Source organism: Scyliorhinus torazame, chromosome 9 (genome assembly GCF_047496885.1).
Source record: "Scyliorhinus torazame isolate Kashiwa2021f chromosome 9, sScyTor2.1, whole genome shotgun sequence".
Classification (NCBI taxonomy): Eukaryota; Metazoa; Chordata; class Chondrichthyes; order Carcharhiniformes; family Scyliorhinidae; genus Scyliorhinus; species Scyliorhinus torazame.
In genome coordinates, this window is record NC_092715.1 from 162,853,315 (window position 1) to 162,872,639 (window position 19,325).

Here is a 19,325-nt window from a genome sequence, read left to right on the forward strand (position 1 = left end):
GTTATCAGAGGGGGGATTAGGCAGCCATGGCTGACAAAGGAAGTTAGGGAATGCATCAAAGCAAAAGAGAAAGCCTATAATGTGGCAAAGAGTAGTGGGAAGTCAGAAGATTGGGAAGGCTACAAAAACAAACAGGATAACAAAGAGAGAAATAAGGAAAGAGAGGATCAATTATGAAGGTAGGCTAGCCAGTAACATTAGGAATGATAGTAAAAGTTTCTTTAAATACATTAAAAACAAACAGGAGGCAAAAGTAGACATTGGGTCGCTCCAAAATGACGCTGGTAATCTAGTGATGGGAGACAAGGAAATAGCTGAGGAACTAAATAAGTACTTTGCGTCAGTCTTCACAGTAGAAGACATGAATAATATCCTAACAATTCAGGAGAGTCAGGGGGCAGAGTTGAATATGGTAGCCATCACAAAGGAGAAAGTGCTAGAGAAACTATGAGGTCTAAAAATTGATAAATCTCCGGGCCCAGATGGGCTACCTCCTAGAGTTCTAAAGGAGATAGCTGAAGAAATAGTGGAGGCGTTAGTTATGATCTTTCAAAAGTCACTGGAGTCAGGGAAAGTCCCAGAGGATTGGAAAATCTCTGTTGTAACCCCCCTGTTCAAGAAGGGAACAAGGAAAAAGATGGAAAATTATAGGCCAATTAGCCTAACCTCGGTTGTTGGCAAGATTTTAGAATCCATTGTTAAGGATGAGATTTATAAATTCTTGGAAGTGCAGGGTCGGATTAGGACAAGTCAGCATGGATTTAGTAAGGGGAGGTCGTGCCTGACAAACCTGTTAGAGTTCTTTGAAGAGATAACAAATAGGTTAGACCAAGGAGAGCCAATGGATGTTATCTATCTTGACTTCCAAAAGGCCTTTGATAAGGTGCCTCATGGGAGACTGCTGAGTAAAATAAGGGCCCATGGTATTCGAGGCAAGGTACTAACATGGATTGACGATTGGCTGTCAGGCAGAAGGCAGAGAGTTGGGATAAAAGGTTCTTTTTCGGAATGGCAACCGGTAACGAGTGGTGTCCTGCAGGGTTCAGTGTTGGGGCCACAGCTGTTCTCTTTATATTAACGATCTAGATGACGGGACTGGGGGCATTCTGGCTAAGTTTGCCGATGATACAAAGATAGGTGGAGGGGCAGGTAGTATGGAGGAGATGAGGAGGCTGCAGAAAGATTTAGACAGTTTAGGAGAGTGGTCCAAGAAATGGCTGATGAAATTCAACGTGGGCAAGTGCGAGGTCTTGCACTTTGGAAAAAAGAATAAAGGCATGGACTATTTTCTAAACGGTGACAAAATTCATAATGCTGAAGTGCAAAGGGACTTGGGAGTCCTAGTCCAGGATTCTCTAAAGGTAAACTTGCATGTTGAGTCTGTAATTAAGAAAGCAAATGCAATGTTGTCATTTATCTCTCAAGAGGCTTGGAATATAAAAGCAGGGATGTACTTCTGAAGCTTTATAAAGCATTAGTTAGGCCCCATTTAGAATACTGTGAGCAATTTTGGGCCCCACACCTCAGGAAGGACATACTGGCACTGGAGCGGGTCCAGCGGAGATTCACACGGATGGTCCCAGGAATGGTAGGCCTAACATACGATGAACGTCTGAGGATCCTGGGATTATATTCATTGGAGTTTAGGAGGTTGAGGGGAGATCTAATAGAAACTCACAAGATAATGAATGGCTTAGATAGGGTGGACGTAGGGAAGTTGTTTTCATTAGCAGGGGAGACTAGGACGCGGGGGCACAGCCTTAGAATAAAAGGGAGTCACTTTAGAACAGAGATGAGGAGAAATTTCTTCAGCCAGTGAGTGGTGGGTCTGTGGAATTCATTGCCACAGAGGGCGGTGGAGGCCGAGACGTTGAGTGTCTTTAAGACAGAAGTTGATAAATTCTTGATTTCTCGAGGAATTAAGGGCAATGGAGAGAGAGCGGGTAAATGGAGTTGAAATCAGCCATGATTGAATGGTGGAGTGGACTCGATGGGCCGAATGACCTTACTTCCGCTCCTATGTCTTATGGTCTTAATTGGATTGTTAACAGGCTCAATAGCTTGTTAATGGATTTTTTCAAAATGGTGAGGGGGGGTTCTGATTTCTGCACCTGCTCCCTTTCCGTAATTTTAGAGACTGGTGCAATGATGTCATACCGCTGACCCGACATCACCATGTCCTATTTTACACGCGCTTGGATGGACGGGGTACCCCCTCAGGAGAACTCCCAGAATCTGGTATATCATAATTGAAGGTTCTTTTGTTTTCCTGCCTCTGCAGATTGTTCAGGCAGCCCTATTGGGCCCCCCTTCACCAACACTCCGACTCCCTCCCTCCCCACCCCCCCCTTCCTTTCCCTTCTGTTGGTACAGAGGCGAGGGTATCTAGTCTCTCTAGTGCAAAGTTTAGTGCTCGTACCATTTGTTTTTGTAGAAACGTGTTGTGATCTGTTTTAATAATCAGAGTATCCACCCCCCCCTCCCCGTACATTGGTACTGAGGAGTACCCTGTTTCTCCAACACAAAATGAGTGTTTGTACCGTTTGGCCTTGTATAGATTTTTTACTGTTTTAGTAAAAAGATATGGATGGACGGGGGACTGGCGGGAAGGGGGGGGCTGGCAGGAAGGGGGGGGGGGGCGGTGCACAGTTTGCTGTTGTTAAATCCAACTATTTTGGTGCAAATAAAATAACGAAGGGAACTAAATCAAATAAACTGAGGGACAGTCCCTTAAAGTGATCCTGCCTTAAACACAAACAAATGACAAATGAAACTTAGAACATCAAGCCAAAATGTGATTAAGAGAGTCAATAAGGCACCCCCCCCATCCCGCTCATTTTTCAGTGGCAATCAGAAGTGGCTGCTGCTTACCCTCCCAAAGACAATGAGGATCAATTACAATGCCCTACCACCAGCCAGATCAGTTAACATTTTGAATCTGTGTCTTTCTGGGTTTATATTGCTCTGTGCAGAATACAATCCTTTTACCCATTGAAGCATCAGAAAAAGGTGAGTTTCTTTTGTTTTTATTGTATTTCCAAATTCTTGCTGGGAGAATTGAACCCTGTAATTCCACAAATTTTGAAGGACACCATACATTTCAGGAATAATGAGCCAAATTTAAAGCTGGACAAGTGGGTAGAAAACAAGGTTGGGAGGGGGATGATTCATTTGGATGCAAAGTGCAGTGTCAGGTCCTTGTCATTGGGAAGGAAGGCCAAGTAGGGTTCCACAAGCAGATGCCAAGGCAATAATGGCCTGTGAATCCCTCATTATCAACAGATTGACCATCCATCAGCTCAAGTCCTAATGGGACTTCTGCATTTCTATCGGAAGGCAACTCCCAACTGTACACAAACAATCCAGGCCATCCTTGCCATCCCAGTCACTGAGAGTGTCAGAATTCCATCTTTACACACATAGGCCTGCTACTTATTCTGCAAGCGATCACACTGTTAACCAGATCACTATGTTATGGGCGAGGCGTTTCAGAACCCCAAAATATATCATGGAGTTCAACCAACCTCTCCCTTTAATGGATTTGTTGCTTTTCCTAGCACATGGCTTTTTCCCTAGGTGTGAGATTACAATTATGGACACGTGGGTTTTTAAACACAAAACACTGTTTATTCCATGAACTCAACTTAACATCTTAAATAAACATTGGATCTCTTAACACCCCTTACTTCAAAGATAATTCAGAAAATATTGCAACAGTAAATAATTCCTTAAAATGTTCCTTCAAACTTCCAAGATACTTAACACCTTTAAACAGTATCACATCAGGTTAAAGGCTTCACTATTATAAGTTTAAATCACCCAAATGATCCAGAGATAGTCTTTCATGGCAGAGATCCTGCTCACTGCAAACACAGACACACACACAAGCTGTTTTTAAACTGAAACTAAAACTGCAAAATGGCTGAACTGAGCTGAGCTCCACCCACTCTATGACATCACTGTTTTCTTAAAGGTACATTGCTTAAACATCTTAAAGGTACTCTCGCATGACAACTACAATAAAGATCACCCACCACACATGAATAAAGTAAACAAAAGTATTTAATTGAATGTTAACACGTTCCATAATCTAATGATTGAACACCCAGGCCACCCTGGTGGATGAACATAATCTTTTTTTTACATTTATGATCACTACAATGTGGTGACATCCAAAATTGAGGTGGATGCAGACTGCCGAATGTATTGCTCAAAGACTAGTCTTTCCAATGTAGCGTCTGTATTGAACTGACTGTATGATGGCTTCCCCCCAAACATTCCTTCATGGCAGAGGTCACATGACTATGGAAAGCCAGGTAGGACATTTGGCAATGATTGCATTTCAAAATCCAAACATTTCTCCTTTTCCATAATGAACAACGGACAACTTGACATGCATGATCATGTGTAACTGTAAGTTACCCAAGTTACCCACTACATCACAATTGTTCTCATGCATTAATAAACTTCTTCTAATTCTCAGTCTCTGAAACTGCATTGCATATATGGCCATTAAATCATACAGATATGTGTGCGCATTGTCATTGGCTGTTCATCTGATTGATGTTCCTTCTCTGGGGAGTGTCGTTCCCGTAGGCACTTGCTGTAGCCATGGTAACTGTTGTTGTTGTTCCATTTCTGTTGTTGGGAAGTGATGGTCATGCTGTACTCTGTGCTCCTGGTGAAATCCCATCTTCCTGATTGGCTGCCTCTGTGAAGGAACAGCTTATTTAGTTGTTCGTATATGCCTCTGGTTGCACTGGTATATTTGATCGTTAACCTCGTATGATCAAGGTGAACAATTCTATGCATGTTCCAAGTTGGCACAAGGGCTGAACGGCCTGCATCAGTTGCTCCTGCATGTCTATGATGTACTTACCAGATTATGACCCAATTCTAAATATGATTGCATTCCTATGAGGTGACAAGAAACTCTCTGAGGTTTTGATACCCTCATCCTCAAAGGTGGACATCAGGGTCCTGGATGATAGAGCAGATCGACTTCTGGAATGCAGAGAATACAAATAATTAGGTTCATGTCATTCACAATCCTTCTTCCCATCAGTCTTTGATGTGCATCTCCTGACTACCCAGTCGTCAACACCAAGGTTCAGGCCTCCTCACTCTCTACACTCCAGCTTCGCCATCAGTGCTTACCTGGCCACTCTGCTCTCTGGCCAGTTTCACCGCCTCCTCCTCTGCCAGTATGAGCATCCTAATGTTGGACACCCCTCCACCCATCTTTCCATGCTCTCTGGTATTCTTGCCATTTTCCCCTTTAAGCAGAAGAGGAGAATGAGTCTTGGCGCCTTGGACAACTAACCCCCTTATCAGAATGCAATATTCTGACAGATAATGGGGCCTCCCAGGTAACTCATCCACACTTCTACTCATGCGACTTCTACAGTGGTGGGAGCATGGACCTGCAACATCTCTCCCACATGCGTCCAAGCCTCATGATGCATCTGCTGCTGGGTCTTATACTTCTTCCATCCAACTGCCTGACCCCTCCCTTCATTGAGACTAATTCCTTGTTGCCCTCATGGGTGCCACATTATTCTAATAACAGCATCATGCTCACCCTGGCCTGAGGAGCCTAACATCTGCTGGGATCTCCGTTCAGGATTCCATGGTCAGGTGGGAGAGTTTTGTGAGGCCATTGGTGGGGAAAAGCACCTCTTGCCTTTCCTGGGCAATCTGGTTCACCTGCAGGGAGGCAAAGCTGAACCCTGGGCCCATCCTTGGATCTGATCCATTTGTCAGATGGATGCTCCCTTCTCGAGGCTGAGCACAGATTACAACAAGCAAGTCTGATTCTGGAGGTCACAGTGTTGAGGTGGATTTCTATCAGCCCCTGCAACACTGATGCTGTTGCCTACTTACTGCAGGCATGTCTGTGTGCTGCTTAAAATTGACATCAGGACCCCTGATCCCGTCAACTGGTGGTGCATAATTAGCTGCGTTTATTGGTTAACTGCAACGTAATCATGGTCGACCAGCTGTTCCCATTGTGAATGGAAGTGCCGCCCACTACTGGGTCCACCACCATAACCCGGCTCAGGGCAACTAAATTCTGCCCAATATTTTCCATTCTGGTAGTGGCAACTGTGTACAGAGCAGACAAGATGCTCCATGCTGTACTTAATGGCAGAGCTGCATTTGCAGAACTATATTCTCCCACTCATTTGCAATAATATTAGTGAAAAGTGGATTTATTTTCAATAACTTCTGCAATAAAATTAAAATCATACAGTTAACTTCATAAATTTCTTTAAAAATGAAAACATTTTAGAAGTCTTTGAACAAAATAAATATTTGTTATGCCTTAAATTTTATTCTATAATTCTCTCGCACCTATAAGTTCTCCAGCACTTGAAGATTACATCAGTTGGATTGTGTAAGGCCTTTTATAATGTGACCTATTGTGTGATGAAAATGCATTAAACAACATGGCCTTTGGTTTTCACAATTGGGAGTGAATGGTGGTCAAATTTCTTCTGAAACCTGCAGCAGAACTACTCATGGAGACGTACATAAATGCATTATGTTTTGACATAATGTGCACATGGTTGCAAAAGTGGAGGAGTGCTCTGACCTTTCAGAAGAAATTGGAGCGCCTGCCATGTGAGGCTTGGTTGACACAATTAAATCTACTGGCATGTTTCTACTGGCCAAGGGTGAGGATTCCACTCAATATAGTAAATAGATTGATTTCCAAATCACATTAAGATGTTATTTGTTTCTGTAATGTTTTGCTGGACTGTTGCTCTATTGGAGATGGAGCAGCACTCTATCAGCCAGGCTAACAACTCAGCTTATCCTGATGAATAAAGAGTGGGCAAGATTGGAATAGATGTGGTTACTCAGTACAGTATATTCACATTTAATGATGCCAGTGCGAACTGGTTTAAATTCAGCTGAATAATACTTTGTTGAAAATTTCCTCAGGGCTTTTCCTAACTTTGGTGGAGATTTGACAGAGGTCCCAATTACGTATGGAGTGATACTACAATTAGTCTTAGTGCCTCTGGGCTTGGAGAACAAACAATAACTTGGGTTTCTGCTCTTACAATAGGATAAGGTGTGTTAGTTGTGATTATAGAATCCATAGAATTCCTGCAGTGCAAAAGGAGGCCATTCAGCCTATCGAGTCTGCACAGACTCTCCAACAGAACACCCCACCTAGTTCCACTTCCCCACCCTATCCCTGTAACCCCACCTAACCTGCACATCGTTGGACTGTGGGAAGAAAGCAGAGCACCCGGAAGAAACCCACGCAGACACAGAGAATGTGCAAACTCCGCACAGTCAACCAAAGGCAGAATCAAACCAGGGTCCCTTGCGCTGTGATAGGAAGGAGCAACTTACATTTACACTGCACCTTGTGACAACTCTCAGAGTTATCGTACTGTGCTTCACAACTTTGAAGCGCAAGGGTCTGGGCAGCCATTTAGTGCACAAAGTTTCCATGAAGCAACAATAACATGGCTGACTGTTACAATTCCAGTTGATGTTATAACTGGAATGGAAGATCCCAGAATGGAACCCTAGCTCAAAAGACCGTGGGCGGGATTCTCCGTCCCGCCGCACCAGCAGGCCTCCGGGATTCTCTGTCTCGGCAGCCAGCCAATGGGGTTTCCCACTGTGGGTAGCCCCACGCTATCGGGAAATCCCCGGGCTTCCGGCAAAACAGAGAATCCCGAGAGCGGAGAATCCAGCCCTGTAACTTTTACTTTTCCTTATAAAATGTGGAGGAACAGAGTCATTAGGCTGCTAATTTAAAAAAAAATTAATTTAGAGTACCCAAGTATTTATTTACTTGTTTCATAGATTATCATAGAATTTACAGTGCAGAAGGAGGTCATTCGGCCCATCGAGTCTGCACCGGCTCCTGGAAAGAGCACCCTACCCAAGTTCAACATCTCCACCCTATCACCATAACCCAGTAACCCCACCCAACACTAAGGGCAATTTTGGACACTAAGGGCAATTTATCATGGTCAATCCACCTAACCTGCACATCTTTGTACTGTGGGAGGAAACCGGAGCACCCAGAGGAAACCCACGCACACACCGGGAGGATGTGCAGACTCCGCACAGACAGTGACCCAAGCCGGAATCGAACCTGGGACCCTGGAGCTGTGAAGAAATTGTGCTATCCACAATGCTACCATGCTGCCCCTCTTATTTTCCATTTAAGAGGCAATTTAGCGTGGTCAATCCACCTACCATGAGCATCTTTGGGTTGTGGGGGTGAAACCCACGCAGACACGAGGAGAATGTGCAAACTCCACACAGACAGTGACTAGGGCTGGGATCGAACCTGGGTCCTCAGCGCTGTAGGAAGCAGTGCTAACCACTGCACCACCGTGCCGCCCCAAGGCCGCTAATTAATAGCAAAAAGAAAATAAACGTATTAATCACAAAAAATTGGATTGTGATACAATATGCCTTTACTCCTCATTTATCTTAACAATTACACACAGGTTTTAGGATTAACATGGATTACAAAGTACACTTAATCTACAACGGTCTCATTAAAACAAAGTACCTTTTAAGCACACAAGATGACTGTGGGCAAATATACTCTCCACTCTGAACCCCAAGTGAATGTTTGTGGATGACTTCTCAGAATCCCCCATATGATTGTCATGTGAGAGTTTCCAAACTCCACTCCCAAAAACACGCTTTAAAATCTTCTCTCAGAATTATGTTTTTGCTTAACAATTTGCATTCTAAAGTCCAGTCCAGATTTTCCAAATGACATTTTTAAACAAAACTTCCACTCCACTTGGCTCACCTAATGAAGGAGCTGCGCTCCAAAAGCTAGTGATTCGAAACAAACCTGTTGGACTTTAACCTAGTGCTGTAAGACTTCTTACTGTGCCCACCTCAGTCCAATGTCAGCATCTCCACATCCACTCCACTTGTAACAGTGAATCCAGTCCAGGATTTTACACCACCTGTAGGATTTCTTTGTTTTGACTGCTGTGTAAATGCTCACAATTGCTTTAACTCTCAATTCCCAGACTATATTAAGATGACATCAGATGTTAATTTATCTTAGAAGGCTGCCTTTAAATCTGGTTACTGAAATTTTCTCTTTAACTCAGAACACTTTGTTTACTCTTCCTTGGATTTTTATGAGCAATAGCTTGGTCTGTGTTCAATTAACTCCAGTCATCTTAAACATTCTTTCTGTCCCAATTCCATGGTCACCTGGACTGTACTAGTACTTTTGGAAGCCGTCCTCTTTGCAACTCCGTCCTGTCCAGTCTTTCATCTGGCAGAGTTGAGAGATATTCGCTCCCCAAGGTCATGACTTCAACTGGCCACAAGATCATAAGACGTAGGAGCAGAGGTGGACCGGTTGTCCCATCAAGACTGCTCTCCCAATCAATTAGATCATGGCTAATTTGATATAGTCCTTAACTCCACTTTCCCACCTTATCCCCATAACATTTAATTCCCTTACTGATTAAAAATCTGTTCATCAGTTCAGCTAAAACTAAAACCTAAAATCTTTTTTTATCGTTTCAGAGCCTCCAGTTGCTCGACAACGCCTGCTAGATCTATTTATTCCAAACACCATTATTGTCTCTAAGCACAATAAAAGAGCGGTTTCCTGGGCAGCGTTCTTCCTTCTATCATCCTTCGCAAAAATATGGCTTGGTCATTGTTAGGAAAACAAAGGTCATTTAAGGGATTTATATTTGTTTGTTAAACATGAGATATAAGGGGCGGGACTTTCCGCGCCTCCGCACCGAAGTCGCGCTTGGCGCGGGGGCGGAGAATGGGCGTCAAACCCGAGATCGGGTCCAACGCCACTCCCGTGATCCTCCGGTCCCCGGAGAAGCGCCGGCAATTGGGTACGCGTGGTCGACGCGGCGCCGGTTGGGGGCCATTGAAAGAGGGCCCCGCGTTGATTCTCCAATTGCAGCTGGCCGAGTTCCCGCCGGCGTCGTTCTCTCATGGTTCCACCCGGCGGGCAATCGGTGTGCCGGCTGCGGACTCAGTCCGAGGCCGCCCTGGTGGGGGGCGGGGGGGGATCATTCACCGGGGAGGGCCTCCAAGACGGCCAGGCTATTGCACGGGGTCTACCGATCCCTGGGCGCAAGCGATCTGGAGGGGGCCTACCTTCTTGGTGCCGGTCCGCAGTGTAGGTTGGCCATGTTTCATGGGGCGGCTGACACAGACCTCATTTGGGGCTGGGGTATTTTGTGCGGGTGGTCCAGGCTGGGCGAGCATTTTACAATTCCATTCCCCCTAACTACAGGTATGGCCCCCCCCCCCCCCCCCCCCCCCCCCCCCCCCCAAATCCAGTGCCCACTCAGTGCTCCTCACTCTTCTTGACCTTTTGTGGTCTACTGCTACGTCTCGGTGTGTTCCCAGGATACACATCAGAGGCGGAGGCAGCCTGCTGCTTTCCGTGCCCTCTGACCTTTGATGCTTTTGGCAAACGTCCTCTCGAGGGCCTGGGGCTGATGGGCCCCGGCCGACTTATCGGTTTCACAGGCATCGTCATGCCACCCTGTTCTGCCTGCTGCCCTTGAGATCTCCGGTGTCGGGGAGGGGGGGATTTGGAAGATCTGGAGACCGCCCCCTTCTCCTTGGTGGCAGGCCGGGGTTGGTCTCCAGTGTTCCTCCTCCCTGATGGTGCCTATAGGGCCCTTTGTGACTCCAGGGGATGGAGCGGCAGCTAGAATGAGCTGCAGAAGCCTCTGAGACATCCGGATCTGCAGTCCTGGAGGTTCCCTATTGTCTGCACCATGGTGTCAACACCCTCAGCCATGCTGCTCAGTGATTGGGCAATGCTTTAGAGTGTCTCGGCAATGCCCACCTGCATCTAGGACTGCCCCTCATCGACTGGGACATGATGTTGAGGCCTTCAGCCATGGTCTTTACAGACTGACCCATGCCTTGGGCATCACCATTCAAGATGCAGATGTCGTGCTCCAGGTTTTCCACTGCAGTCGCCACCCAAGTGGTATTGACCTCAATACCACACATTGTTGGCACCATATCCTGCGCATGAAGCCTTTGGGACTCCAGTTGGCTTTTCGGTCATTGGAATGTCGCTGATACCCCCTCCTGAATGTCCTGGCTGTGTCCTATCATGTGCACCAGCTCTGGGCGAACCTTGTCCAGAGGCTTGGTATCTGATTGGGACCCAGCTGAGTCCTGGGATCCAGCAGATTCTGACTGCTGCCTCCCTTGAATGTTCGAGCCTCCACCTGATGTGCATGGGCGGCACGGTAGCACAGTGTTTAGCACTATTGCTTCACAGCACCAGGGGCCCGTGTTCGATTACCCGCTGGGTCACTGACTGTGCGGAGTCTGGACATTCTCCCCGTGGCTGCGTGGGTTTCCTCCGGGTTCTCCGGTTTCCTCCACAAGTCCTGAAAGACTTGCTTGTTAGGTGAATTGGACATTCCAGCGAATTGGACGTTCTGAATTCTCCCTCAGTGTACCCGAATGAGCCCCTGACTGTGGCGACTAGGGGATTTTCACAGTAACTTTATTGCAGTGTTAATGTAAGCCTACTGGTGACACTAATAAAGATTATTAGATTATTATCAGCAACTGTGTCGTGCTCACCAAATTGTGCGCCAGAAGCCTGCCCACTAATGCCGCCCAACAGGGTGTATGTCTCTGCACTGGTGGAAGGTGGGGGTGATAGTTGTAATGCCTCGATGGTGGTCTCCTCGGAGCTCTCCTCTGAGGTAGTCGCTTGGTGGCCAGAGGGGGAAACGACTCCGGATGGTCCGGCCTCATCAGATGGAGGTCCTGCGAGAGAATGGACATATGGTCAGTGAGAGGGAAGGATCATTTTGTCTATAATGAACAACTCACTTGAGACAGGTCACCTGGGTGGAGAGACAGTGGATCCACATGTCTGTGCTGCAGGTCAACCTCGCTTTTGGTGACTGCTCTCTCCTTGGACAATCTCATGATATCCAGGGCTGGTTCCTCATAGATGGTGAGGACTCGGATCTCTGGCATCCCGCCTCCTGTCTTGGATCTTTCCCACTTATTATGGGCTATCTTCTCCTGCTGAAACAAAGAGAGGGCTGTGTGAACCATATGCTTAATGGGTCAGGGGGGGTCTATAGCAGGTGGAATGTATGGGCATCACACTTGGAAGGGGTTGTGCTGGTGGGTGCCAGGGGGTTCGGAGGCCATTGCCTGAGGCCTGCCCCGCTATTCTCCATCCCTGACCGGCCGAATTCCCGACGGCATGGACCACTCATGGTCCCACCATCCGTGATACCTGGAGGCCGCCCCCATGCGCATGTGTGCCTTCTGACCTGGATGTACGGGGTGGGGGGGGGGGGTGTATCGGCAGCCGGAGCTGTGAGCTACACGACAGCTGACTGCTAGCCCTCTGCAGGGCTGTGAATCTGTGGCCTTTTGATGCCTGTTTTCCTGGCGTAAAAGACCACAGTTTTCACGACAGCGTAGGGACATAGTCCCGAAAACAGAGAATCCAGCCCAGGATGTCATTAAAAAATAGTTTTCCGCTACTGAGTATTCATGGAATTGAAATAAATCACAAGTTTGAAACCTCCACAGGTTACCATTAGGTTTGGCACTTTATCTCCACATCGCAATGTGCCATTGGGAAATCAGGATTTTGCATCCTATTTGATTACGTATGCCATGTTTCCCGCTCTTTCCAACTCAGTATAATCTGTTCACATGTCTGTCCTTGGCCTGCTGCATTGCTCCAGTGAAGTGCAACACAAACTGTAAAAGCAGCACTTCATATTCTGATTAGGGCCAATGCAGCCCTCAGGGTTCAACATTGGGTTCAACAACTTTGCACTCTGACCTTTCTCCTCCATCTTGATCTTTTTTATTCTGTATCCAAAACATTTTTCGTCCCAATGCAAAACCCTCTCACTCTCTTTCCCCCACCGGGCCATCTGTCACCTGTTCTTTAGTTTTCCTTTCACTGAGCGTTGACCTTGATTCTTCCATCGATACCTCGGCCGGGATTCTCCAAAATCTCTGGATTCTTCGGCGTCAACACCGGAGTGTTTCTCGCCGGCGCCAACGGGCCTCTTGGCCCAGCGATTCAGTGGGCCACAGGGGGGGCAGCATGGCGCCGGAGTGCTGCGTGCTGCTCTGGCGCTGATATGCGGCCCTGCACTGCCGGCGCGGGTCCGCACATGCGTGTGGTGGCCGTTTCCGCGCCGGCTGTGCAACATGGCGGACCCATACAGCGGGCCCACACGGAAGGAGGTAGGCCCCCTCCAGATCGCACGCACCCGCCAATCAATAGCCCCCGATCGCGGGCCCCCTCCGGAGTCTAACCTCCCGACCCCCCTACCAGGGCGGCCACCGCGGCCGTGGGTCCGAGCTCCCGCCGGGTGGTACCAGGTTGGAACCACGCCGGCGGAACTCGGCGGGAACTTGGCCGGTCGATCACAGAGAATCGCCGCGGGAGCCGACTTGCCGATCCCCGATTTGCGCCGCGTCGACCGCTCACGCGCGGCTGCCGCCAATTCTCCGGAGAATCGCGTCCCGGTGTCGGAGCGGCGTGGCAGGAATTTCCGGCGTGACCGCTGATTCTCCGACCCGGCGCGCGCTCGGCGAATCCAGGCCCTCACCTTTATGCAACAACTAGAACCTTCTCCTGCATTTAATGCTTTCTCTGTGTTGTGAGCTACACATTTCTGTTACAACCTCTCCCAGCTCCCACCAATCACTGACTTTTCGCCCTGCTTCAGATGCTCCGGCTCCTCTTACACAGTACATCATCCAACACTTTTATCCCTTTAGCTCTGAAGAAGAGCCATATGGACTTGAAACGTTAACTTTATTTTCGCCCTCCACAACTGCTGCAAGATCTGCTGAGTTTTTCCAGCATTTTCTAGTTTTTATTAGGTTTAAAGGTCTTTTGTTTAAGCCTCCTGGAAATATTTACCCATCTGAAAGATTTTTGTACTTTGAACAAATCTTACATTATAACAATTTTGTATTTTCATCATTTTTGAGTTAATCAGATCCAAATCAGTTGCTGGTGGGATTAATGTCTTATTTAAAAGGGATTGTGGCATGTGTTCTCCCCCTATTTGCTGATCATATTCTTCTGGTGCATTGGGTTTGGATGATGAACAAGTTACATTTAAATATAATTGTCGATATTGTAATAAGATCTCAACACACAAAGCAAGCATTGTTCAGTTTTGACATTCTAATAGGTATGTGTCATTTTATGGCAACCATCCTTATTTTTCAAGCTGAGTTGAAAATGATAGCAGGCCTGCATAATCAGTAAGTTGATACAGTGCATGTTCACACATGAAAGTGCTTTCAACATTGAGAACAAGTATAGCTGTAATGGAGGAGGAATAATCAGAGCACAAAAAGCACCGCTGTTTAAAGTATTGTTCTGAAATGTACCTTTCGGGGAATTATTTGAATCCTTGCAGAAATCAATGCAGCAAATGTTTGTCATTGCTGACAGTCAAATAACATCCTGCCATTTTTTGAATGATGGCTGCTGGGAAACTCAACCTCTCCTTTGGGAGTCAAATGGCTGTTGGCAAGTGAACAAAGTGCACAAAGATGTAGGTTTGATTTTATAACACGTCAAAAGCTTACATATGGGGCGGAATTCTCTCATCCCGTGGCAGAGTGTCCACGACGGCGTGAACGGGCCGCTGCCAGGAGTAATTCTGGCCACTACAGGGGGCCAGCACGGTGCTGGAGCGGTTCGCGCCGCTCCAGCTGCCGATCCCGGCGCGAACTGGGCACCGCGGGATCTGCGCACGCGCAGTGGCCTGCTTCAACGCACCGGCCCCGATGCAACATAGCTCAGGACTACAGGAGCCGGCACGTAGAATAGGAGGCCCCCAGCCAGAGAGGCCGGCCCGCCGATCGGTGGGCCCCGATCGTGGGCCAGGCCGCATCGGAGGCCCCCCAGTGTAGGCGCCCCCCTCCCCCCCACAGGCCGCCACCCGACCCTTCCACACTGAGTTCCCGCCGGCTGAGAGCAGGTTAGAACGGCGCCGGCGGGACTCAGCATTTCCACAACGGCCGCTCGGCCCTTCCCGGCCCGAGAATGGCGGGCTGGCCGCATAGAGAGGCCTGCGACCGGCGCCGCGCCAAACACGCTGGCAGAGAATCGCATGCCGGTGTCGGGGCGGCGTGGCCCGGTCGCGGGGATTCTCCGGCCAGCCCCGGGCTGAGAAAATCGCACCCATGGTACCTTAGGTCAAAACAAAAAGGATGAGGAAACTAATAATACATAATGAACTATCTGCAAATAGTCGGCATACAGTCATCAAACATTACAATTGATGCAATTCAACTAGAAAAAAAAAATCCACATTTGGGCACGTTTAGCGGGGGTGTTGCTTGGCGGCTGCCCCACTAGTCGACTGCACTTTGCCATTTTGTTTTGGCCTCGGCGAGGACCGTCCTGTTGAAGCCGCACTTACATAATTTCCTGCACTGACGAGTTCAGCTTGCCAGTGCAGGCTGAGTACTCGTATGTCGGGGTGCCATTGTTAAAGGCAGACTCAATCTTTTGCCCCCCTCAGTGACCCCACCGCGGCCTCCAGACCGCCCCCCCACCCCCCCCCCCCCCTCCCTCCCGACTGTATCCAACTTATCTCTTCCGGGATTCTTGAGCCTCCCCTCACCCCACCTTGTAAGGGCACGACACCCCGGGCCCGATCCCTGGCACTGGCAACCGGGCACCTTGGCACTACCAGTCTGGCAGTGCCCTTGGCAGCCTAGCAGTGCCACCTGGGCACCTTGGCAGTGCCAGGGTGACTGTGTGGTAGTGCCAAGGTGTCAGGCTGATAGTGCCAAAGTTCCCAGGTACTAGCAAAGGGCCAAGATACCCCCCCTGCCTTGCCCCCAATCACCTGAGGGTCTCCAATGGCCTCGGACCTTCTCAGGTGCCGTTATGACTGGTCCACATTTAGGCAGCATGGTGGCGCAGTGGTTAGCACAGCTGCCTCACGGCTCCGAGGTCCCAGGTTCGATCCCGGCTCTGGAACACTGTCCGTGTGGAGATTGCACATTCTTCCCGTGTTTGTGTAGGTTTCGCCCCCACAACCCAAAGATGTGCATGGGATTGGCCAAGCTAAATTGCCCCTTAATTGGAAAAAAAATGAATTGGGTACTCTAAATTTAAAAACAAATGACTGGTCCACAATAAACAGTGCCCGGTCAAGGCCCTGGGAGAATATGGCGCAGACATATTTCAATGGGCTGAATTGCTCATTTAAATATGCTGATCTAGATCTCACCCAGTGTGACGATATCCAGTTGCTGTCGTCTCGAGAGGTTCAGTCGAATCCCACGAGACATTTCAAGCATTCTGAAACACGTGAGAGCCCTCTCAAGAGATTCAATGGCCTTGTCAGGTTACCAAGCAGGACCCAATGAGGCCTGTAAATCCTGTCCACAGTCTTTAAACCATGCTGTTGTTAAAACTATTTATCAAAACATATTTATTAATATTGTAATACTTGCACCTATAATGTCAAAACATCTAAAAAGTGCTGCAAGCACTTTCAAGTTACATGTGTGGAGACATTTTCCAGATCTATATGTTTCTGACTTGGAGCATCACTTGCTGGAAGCATATTTCGGAATCCAGGAATTCAGGTCAAAAGACTTGACAGGGCCAGTTAACTTTTTGCACTTGAACTCATGATATGTGTTCCCATCAGATAACTCCTTGTGTTGGGCAAGAATATTTATAAATTTTACCCTATAATGTCACTAAGCCCCAGTCTGGAGTTTTTAATTCAGTCAGAAAGACTAAAGCATGCATCTGTCTTTTGCTTCTTCAGAATTGGGCCGGAGGGTTGGGGAATGCATCAGTTGTGTATTGCAGCAATTTTAACTGTGAGTGCTGATGACATCATTGAGTGAAATTGTGGGACGAAGCAACAAATGTTAACATTGTGAAGGATCATAATGAAAACATCGCGCACTCCGACAGTTAAGGGTAATCAGTGCTGTACTTCATAACTGTCTTCACTTCTTACAACAAAATAATTTCCCCCCCCACCCCAATTTCCTTTACAAAATACATTAACTTACAGGGCTCCTCCCGTACAGCTCCACAGAAGAGACCATTCTTCACTCACTTCACTGTGAACAGTCACGGCCGAGTTTTCCATTGTTTTTGAAACTGGAACAAAGAAAAGGGAAACAGTTGGGGTGGGGGTGATCTGCGAGATGGTCAAAGAGCAATTGCTACTCAATGGAGCGTGCATGCTGAAGTGAATCCATGGATGATTTCATTTCAGTCCATCCTCCAAACACAGACTCATGCAGATACCAAGCTCTGCGACTGGGATCAATGGAAGGTTAAGATCAATAAGGAACTAAACCAGCCAAATGTGTAAGCCCAATAAGTACTTAACATACTTATTTATTAAAGTATTACATTAATATCATTGCATACATTCAAGAAATCAGGAGATTTCACCAATTTAGCGCTCCTTCAGTTTCCTCTGATGAATTCATCTGCATTTGAGTTAAACATTTATATTCAACAAAATAGACATTTAAACATTAAAGAACATCAACATTAATCAGAATTTAACTGTCTTTTGCCAAGATTTCTGACCAAGAGGTTGCCTTTAAAATGTAGGTCCTGCTGCCGTAAATTTCTGTTTCCTCCCACTAAAGCTCTAGGCCACTTAGAAAAGCAATGTTCACTGAATGAATTACTCTCTCCCTATGGAGAAATGTACCAAACTAAGTTAACCTGTGTTCTTTTATGATAACATGAACTCCTCATAAGTTTCTCTTGACTACCCTCAAAGCAGCATTTCCCTTTGAGGGGATGAATAGAATCATGGAATCACAACATTGTTACAGCACAGAAGGAGGCTGGCTCTCTGTAAGAGGAACTTAGTGAATGCTACTTCCCTGGGCTTTCCTAGAATCCCTTCTAGTACTTATCCAATTCCATTTTGAAAGCCATGATTGAGTCTACTTCCACCACCCATTCAGGCAGTATATTCCAGCCTGTAACCATTCACTGCACAAAAAGGCTTTACCTCATGTTGCCTTTGGTTCTTTTGTTAATTGGAAGGAGAAGAATACTGATATCGTCACTCCTTGTGATAATTTTAAAAAAAGTTTAGAAATAGCTTGTTCAAACCATTTTCATCCTAGCTGAACATGTGATTAAAACTACAGTAGATTTGCAAAACCTGACTCCCAATGGACAGCAATAAAGAAATGGATGCTGGTGGTCGTCTGGTGAATATTTTTCATTCAGCAACCCAATTTGAAGATGAAGGCCAGCAAGACCTTTAGTTGTCCAGTAGTAGATCATAAAAATCCATATTAATATAAGCAACAGCCTCACTTGCAGGAAATGTAATTTAATGAACATTCTCTATTCTCTGATGTACTCCCAACATTTATCAAAATTCATGTTCATGTGCCATAAAATATTCCAAATGTAGATTAAAACGCAAAGACTTTCCTGATTTCATGAACTTTAGTGGTTCCAGGCTTCGCAGAAATTATTAATTGTGTAGCATGCATATTCTATTGCTCATGTTATCAGTTTTGAAGTTCTCCTGAAATGCATCCACATTCATAATGGTCCAGAATTGCTGTGCACCGAGATTAGTAGCGCCATCAAACAGTCGCATCGCACACGACTCGGGACACGATGCGGCCGGTAAATCTTGCAGGAGGCCTCTAATGGGATCCCGCGAGACATCATAATCTGGATCCCTCCTACAATGGGCGGGTCCTAAATTTACCTATTTAAGTGTGCAGTTAGGTAAGTTATGTTGGGGGATTGTGAGATCAGGGCACCTTTTAAAAATGGCACCTGGATCTCTTCCTGCACTGGCGAACGGAGCTCCTCAGTGCAAGAAATAAAGTCAAGTGTGGCCTCGGCGGGGTTTCCCGCTGAGTCCTGTTCAATAGTGGGGTCATTCCCAGCACTACAAGCACTGAGAAACACCCCACTAAACCTTCCACAATGGGACTCTGTTTTTTTTCTGTTAAATCGTGCCCTTGGCTCCCCACTCTGCAACTGGATCCTCGATTTTCTGACCAACAGACCACAATCAGTAAGAATGAACAACAACACCTCCTCCACAATAGTCCTCAACACCAGCGCCCCGCAAGGCTGCGTACTTAGCCCCCTACTCTACTCCCTGTACACACACGACTGCGTGGCAAAACTTGGTTCCAACTCCATCTACAAGTTTGCTGACGATACGACCATTGTGGGCCGGATCTCGAATAACGATGAGTCCGAATACAGGAGGGACATAGAGAACCTAGTGGAGTGGTGTAGCGACAACAATCTCTCCCTCAAT

At 47.0% G+C, this 19,325-nt stretch overlaps 1 long non-coding RNA gene across 1 annotated transcript in view; it reads right to left on the reverse strand.

Annotated features, from left to right (window-relative positions):
- Positions 1 to 3,956: 3,956 nt before the first annotated feature.
- LOC140430036 (uncharacterized) overlaps positions 3,957 to 19,325 on the reverse strand; it is a 59,055-nt gene continuing 43,686 nt past the window's right edge. Inside the window, exons 2-4 of the long non-coding RNA XR_011949290.1 lie at positions 17,071 to 17,161; positions 4,880 to 5,004; positions 3,957 to 4,711 (exon numbers count right to left, since the gene is read on the reverse strand). This is a non-coding gene — a long non-coding RNA (uncharacterized lncRNA). The remainder of the gene's footprint in view (positions 4,712 to 4,879; positions 5,005 to 17,070; positions 17,162 to 19,325) is intronic.